The 7,471-nt window shown below is 37.5% G+C and overlaps 1 long non-coding RNA gene across 1 annotated transcript; it reads left to right on the top strand.

Moving 5' to 3' along the window:
• On the top strand, positions 1,390–1,959 carry LOC110267663. The gene is made up of 2 exons (XR_002355524.1): positions 1,390–1,662; positions 1,911–1,959. It is a non-coding gene; the product is annotated as an uncharacterized LOC110267663 (long non-coding RNA).

Here is a 7,471-nt window from a genome sequence, read left to right as displayed (position 1 = left end):
TGAGTTTCTAAAAATTATCTTTAAAAAATAAAAATTTTACCAAAACTACGTCTGACTAAATTTTTCTTCCCCTTTCCCCCCAAAAACACACACTACAGAATTGTTTTTTCCCTTTCCCTCATTTGACCATTAAAATATCAGATCAGAGAAAGGTTTTGCCCCTTTGCCTTCGCAATTCAACTTCGAATTGTTCAAAATCCTAACCCTAACACACCCACAGGCCACACTCACCATCACTCATCGCTGCCACCACGCCCCCTTTCATACACACACGCACCTCCCTCAGATCCGAGAGAAAGTGTGAACCAGAGGGAGGAGAGGAAGGAGACAAAGATGAGAGGGCGCTAGCGAGATAACAGAGAGTGAGAGGGGGTCACCGCCGCAACTCCGCTGCAGCCGCCGCCATCGTCGTCTCGGAGCAGGGAGCCCGGAGGAGAGAGAGGCGATTCGCAGACGAGATGGAGAGAGAGGACGAAGACGCGACGCAACAGAGAAGGAGGCTGTTCCGCCGTGCACTGTCGTCGCTCCTGGGGTCGATTGAAGCCGCCGCCGCTGCTAGGGCTTGCCGTGCTTTTGTCCTCACTTTCGGCTTCTACGATTACTTCCTGTCCGTACTCCTAACCTCTCTCTCTTTCTTGAACTTTCATTTCATTCTCATTTGAATTTCAATTTCAATTTCAATTTCGATTCGATGTCTCTGCAGGCAACAATATATTTTAGAAGTTGTATTGGACTGGAAGAAAGGGAATGGGAGGGTTTGAACTTTGAACTGTAATGATAAATTTAACTCATGAACACACCCTTACTGGCCCTTTGGGAAATAATTCCTATTGCAACCAATTTGAAGTCTATTAAAATAATCTACCTACTTTTCATTCCTTTTTCTGAGATTTTCGTCTGTGGTTGAACTCTAAAGAGCACATTGAATCATTGATTAATTTAACTTACAGCTCATGCTGAAGAATTGAGGCAACTGGTTGGTGTTATCTTATTGGTGCTGCATACATTACATGATTTGAGTTATAATTTTTTACTGTTTGTAAGCTTGCTGTTTTAGTTAAACTTGTCATTGATATAATTATTGGTCGGATTAACTAGAAACGTGTAAAATGCTTTTACTTTGTTTTGTTAACATTGATCTAAGAAATCTTTGCATTATAGTTAGAATTTTGTTGGACCATATGCTTTATTTTAGGTACACAAGCTTTTTGGCAGTTGCTGTTGGAATTGTGCTCTTTCTTTTGGTGGATTTTTTGCTGTTCTAATATGTTTCTTTTTGTTTTTTTTTTGGGGGGTGCTTATTCTAATTTTTTGCTGTTCTAATATGTTTCTTTTTGCTTTTTGGTGGCAGCAAAGTACGGCATAGTTGAATTGGTGGAAGAGATTCAATCCAGGATACCAAGTGCCATCTACAACACCAACTTAAGGAAGCGAAACGTGTTACTGGTAGCAGTGATAAATAAGCAACCCCTTGTCATTGAGAAATTAAGGAAGATAATATCGACTTCGAAACCAAAAGTTTGGGAGAACATGGTGCTGGCAACAGATTATAAGGAGAACACAATGTTGCACTTAGCGGCAAAACAGCCTCTTGGCAAGGACAAGCCTTGGGGCATAGCTGGCTCTGCTTTGCAAATGATGTGGGAAATCAAGTGGTTTAAGGTATATCATTAACCCATAACTTTGTTGTTACTTTATATTGATAATAAATTAGAAGCATATTCTGCATACATATATGATTTTAGGTATAAAGATTAAAAATGATCTATTTTATCTGAAACTATAAATCCTAGAAAGTTAGAATTAAAAAAGAAAATTGACTGCTAATTAAAAGTATATTCCAAACTTATTCAGAGATTATTTCTGTATTTTAGAACAAGTAACACAACCTATTACCTTGTTGCATGCAGTATATTAATGACATTGTTCCGGAACACTTTTACTTCAGAAATAACAATGGAAAAAAATCAGGTAATAATCATTACTAACATGTATGACATCTATGCTTCCTTTGTCACTCCACAAAATCTCAAGTCTCCTTGTTATAGCTGCATATCCAACTCTTCTTCCCAATAACTTAACTATAAGGGTGTTCTACCATAATTTTTAGAGCTTCCTTTTCATTTTCTCATTAATGATAATGTTGTAGAGACCCTCATCTCTAATCTCCACTCTTATTCCTTTTGGAGTGTAGTTGCTGCCGTCTCTTTCCATTCCTTGCATTTCTCAGGTTTGTCCTCTACTTCTTTTTCATCATCAAACTCACCCTCAGATCTTTTATTTTTTCAGACCCTCTCCTTCCATTTTATTTTGGATAAGACCCTCTTTGACTATATGAGCAATAGTTCTTATATTCTCTAGACCTCCCTCTAATGGGGTACCATTAACCATCCAGTATTCCTTTGTTGGTATGGGCAGATGGGTTTCTATCTTTACGCACTTTCTTCTTGCTTCTCTTCAAATGGTCTTTTCCTCTTGAGAAAGCCGACAATCATGTAGAGCCCCTCTCGGGTGCCCAGCGCCATCCATGGTGGCTGAAGGTTGCAAATGGCGGTCTATAGCACATGCATGTACCCCACTTTTTCTTATGTTTTATCTGTTAGAAAATGTCTTATCTTGTCTATGATGTTATGTACTTTGAAAGCATTTATTTCACATTTCGATGTCTCGGTATAGGTCCTCTGTTTTTTGTCAATTTTATAACTTCTACGCTCACATGCATCTCAATATTTTCATGATTTGGTTGTAATAAATCAAAATAATTAAACTGGCAATGTTTAGTACTTCTCTTTCCTACTAGCATGATCCAAGCAGCTTCGTAATTACAATCATTGGTTTACGTTTCAGTTGCTCTGAATGTTTTGGCCACATTTAATTCATCTTAGTTGATGCTATTTATGTTGATAATAAGCACCATTATTACACTTTTTCTTTTTGTATACAAGGTTCTACTACAGTCAACTTAATGATTTAGTTTCTGCTACATTTTATAATAATTTATTTCTCATACTGAAAGTTAAGCCAAACAGCTGGTATGTATTTTTTATATTAGTTTAGGGTTCAGCTGAGTGGTATTTTTTCAATTATTTTACTAATGCACTATGTTATCTATACAGGAAATTTCTAAGGTTAAAGAGGCTATTTCAATAGCAAATAATGCATGCTGGTCTATTGGAGAACTTGCAGTTAAGGTATGTTAATGTTATGTGCTACATTTTGATTAAATTTTGTAGAATTGTATTGTGGCTGAAATCTAATTGGCTTAGTTAGAGTTATGTGTATAATGTAGTTTTAAACTATTAGTTTCAAAAGCCAATTAGGACAAATGACTCTGCCCTTTGTGATTACTATTTGGCTATTATCTTTTAATTTTCCACTTACGTATTTTTGTCTTATGAAATTTTATAATAATATGATTGTTTAGTTCTGGAGAGTATTTCAATTTATTTATATATTTAATTGGAATCTTTTAGATGGTTGGGATTTTCTAGGTCCTGTCAGTTCTATGCATTCACTAAATTTTCTATGATATATGACAAATTTTGGAAAGCATGTTATTTATCTAAACTGACAAAGAGTTGAATGGGACTCTTATTAGATATTAGGCTTTGGATATCTTTGAATAAATCATTATTGCTCCATTTCCTTGTTTTGGAATAAATTCCTATAACTTGGCATTGGAGTCTCAGCTAAAAAATTCTACAGATTTTGTTATCTGATATTTATGTCTATGTGGTTTCCTTTTTCCACCATGAGTCTTTTTTCGACCATGAGTTTCCATTTTTTGTTTTTGATATTCGGTTATTAGAGTGAATAGCTTTTGACATAAATTTATTGTTTTCTATTTTCTCCCCTCATCTGAGAGTTGAACAGATTCAAGAAAAGAAGATCAAGAAAAGTTCTGATATGAATGTTGACCATTTGAAAGCAGTGGAAAATGGCTATAGTTCAAGTAATTCCAGTAGCTCCATTCCTTACATTGCAAATGGAGGCATACCTTCACTAAAATTATCTGTAGTAGTTGTACTTTGGCCTTTCAGTTGATTTTTTCCTCCTCACATTTCTATCTTGAGAGTAAAACTTTAATGTGATGTTTCTCAGTGAACAAGAATTTGATGTATTAAGTATTAATTGGAAATAAGAGATAAAGCTATGCAAGGTTTACTACAGATTTGGTTCTTGGCTGAATAAGTTACAACTGTCTTTACATTTATATTTTGTTTACAGATAATTTTTATTATTTAAAGAAATTATTTAGTATGATTATTACAGAAAAATTAGCGACATACTCACTGTTGATGATGGTGATAAATTAAAGACTCTATTGCAACTGAAACATTTATGAGATATTTATCGATTTGTTACTAGTTTAAAAGGAAATTGCGATGACATTTTGCGATAGTATTACAACTAATTGATTACATATTATTTCCTAGCAAATTAGCGACTACTTCATAACTCTACTTTTTCATTTAGAATAGCTTTGGTTTAGCGACAAAATTCTTACAAATTTGATTAAGGATTTTCAAAGATTAGCTATAGATTTGCTACAAAACGCGACAAATTTGCGATCATATTAGCGGACAACTTGTGACGAGTTAGGCTCGAAAAAATTTCTCGCTAATTACCGTTAACTAAGCTTTTTATTTTGTCTACGAAGTTAGCTTGCGTTTAGCGACGAGTCTGCAGTAGTAGAGTTTGTCGCTAATTAGCGACTACCGTTGAGTCTATTTCTTCTATGGAATTAGCTTTTACTTTAGTGATGGATTTGTGACTATATATTCAGTAGCTAAAAAACTTTCCGATGAAATAGCGACTGTTGTATTTGCCTCACTGATCTGCGACTTGTAATTAGCGAGGAAAGCATTAGTTGCTAGGCGGTAGCTAATTTGTCACAAATTATATTTTGCGTCAGATTAGCGATGATTTTACGACTCTTTTCGTGGTAGCTAATCGGTCATATTCTTGTAGTGTTATCTCTGCACTAGACTGGACATTACCATTTGAACTAATGTGTGATGCCAGTGACCATGTCATTGGTGCAGTACTGGGGCAGAGGCATGACAAGCTTCTGCATGTCATTTATTATGCCAGCCGCGTTTTAAATGATGCCCAGAAAAACTACACAACCACAGAAAAAGAACTGCTTGCAGTGGTTTATGCCATTGACAAGTTTAGATCATACTTAGTAGGATCCAAAGTGATTATGTACACTGACCATGCTGCTCTTAAATATCTACTCACAAAGCAGGATTCAAAACCCAGGCTCATAAGATGGGTGTTGCTTCTGCAGGAATTTGATATAGAAATAAGAGACAAAAAAGGGACAGAAAACCAAGTGGCTGACCATCTATCCCGGATAGAGCCAGTAGAAGGGGCGTCCTTTCCCTCTATTGAGATCTCTGAAACCTTTCCGGATGAGCATTTGTTTGCCATTCAGGAAACACTATGGTTTGCAGACATTACAAACTATAAAGCTGCAAGGTTCATACCCAAGGAGTACAGCAGGCAACAAAAGAAAAAATTAATTACTGATGCAAAGTACTACTTGTGGGATGAACCCTATCTCTTTAAGAGATGTGCAGACGGAATAATCCGTAGGTGTGTGCCTAGAGAAGAAGCACAGAGGATCTTATGGCATTGCCATGGATCACAATATGGAGGCCATTTCGGAGGTGAGCGAACAGCCACCAAGGTCTTCCAATGTGGCTTCTACTGGCCTACCTTCTATAAAGATTCCCGAGAGTTTGTACGTAACTGTGACAGTTGCCAGAGAGCTGGTAATCTGCCTCATGGTTACGCCATGCCTCAACAAGGGATCTTGGAGATTGAGTTGTTTGATGTATGGGGAATTGACTTCATGGGGCCTTTCCCACCATCATACTCAAACACTTATATTCTGATGGCAGTCGATTCATAATCAAAATGGGTAGAGGCCATTGCCACACCCACTAATGATACTAAGACGGTGCTGAAGTTCCTCCAGAAATATATCTTCAGCAGGTTTGGTGTCCCTAGAGTACTAATCAGTGATGGGGGCACTCACTTCTACAACAAACAGCTTTACTCTGCCATGGTCCGGTATGGGATTAGCCACAAGGTGGCCACTCCATATCATCCACAGACAAATGGGCAAGCTGAAGTCTCTAATAGAGAACTAAAAAGAATCCTGGAACAGACTGTCAGTACCCGTAGAAAGGATTGGGCAAGAGGGTTGGATGATGCTCTGTGGGCTTACAGAACAGCATTTAAGACTCCTATATGAACCTCTCCATACCAGCTTGTGTATGGTAAGGCCTGTCATCTGCCCGTGGAACTAGAACATAAGGCCTACTGGTCAACCAGATTCCTGAACTTTGATGCCAAATTAGCCGGAGAAAAAAGATTACTCCAGCTAAATGAGCTAGAGGAATTTAGACTCACTGCTTTCGAAAATGCCAAGCTTTATAAAGAGAAATAAAAAAGATGGCATGACAGAAAGCTGTCATCAAGAGTCTTTGAACCAGGACAAAAGGTTCTGCTGTTTAACTCTAGGCTCAGGCTATTCCCTGGGAAACTAAAATCCCGGTGGAGGGGACCATATGTAGTTACAAGTGTATCACCATATGGTTATGTGGAGCTTCAAGACATTGATTCTGATAAGAAGTTCATTGTTAATGGACAGAGAATCAAACACTATCTTGAAGGCAATGTTGAGCAAGAGTGCTCAAGGCTGAGGCTAGATTAAAAGCTCAGCAAGGTCCAGCTAAAGACAATAAAGAAGCGCTTGCTTGGAGGCAACCCAGCCATTGGGAAAACTTTTTCTGTTATTTTGCCCTATTCTTGATTTTATTTGTTTATATAAAGTACATTGTTAACAAGGTAAAGAGTCAATTGCATAAGTTCACAGGGTTACAGAAGGATTCAGCGCACAAAACAGAGAGAAAGAGCTCACTGGCAAAAAAAGCCAGTAAGAGGCACAACTGGGCGTTAAACGCCCAAAAGGAGCATCTACTGGGCGTTTAACGCCAGTAATGATAGCCATCTGGGCGTTAAACGCCAGAAAGAAGCAACTTCTTGGCATTTAACGCCAGATTGACAGCATCCTGGCGTTCAAAAAAACGCCCAGGGACAAAGGGATTTCTGGCGTTTAACGCCAGCTAGAAGCAACAGCTGGGCGTTAAACGCCCAGACCAAGCACCAATTGGGCGTTAAACGCCCAAAACATGCAGCAGTTGGGCGTTTAACGCCAGGAATGTGGGGAGTAGGCAATTTCATTTTCAATTCAAATATTTTCCATTTTTTTTATGTTTCAATTCATAATTTCTTGCACAAACATGTCACAAACCCTAATTTCTAAAAACCCTAATTTCAAAAAAAATCAAATGTATCTTAATTCATAAGCCCTTTTTCAAATCCTTTTCAAAACAAAGCTATCTCTTTTCACTCTAAAATCTTTTCAAATCATCAATATCTTTTTCAAATCTTCACA

Source organism: Arachis ipaensis, chromosome B02, assembly GCF_000816755.2.
Source record: "Arachis ipaensis cultivar K30076 chromosome B02, Araip1.1, whole genome shotgun sequence".
In the NCBI taxonomy this organism is placed as follows: Eukaryota; Viridiplantae; Streptophyta; class Magnoliopsida; order Fabales; family Fabaceae; genus Arachis; species Arachis ipaensis.
The sequence above is the reverse complement of the archived record's forward strand: the minus strand, read 5'-3'. Positions and strand labels throughout refer to the sequence as shown.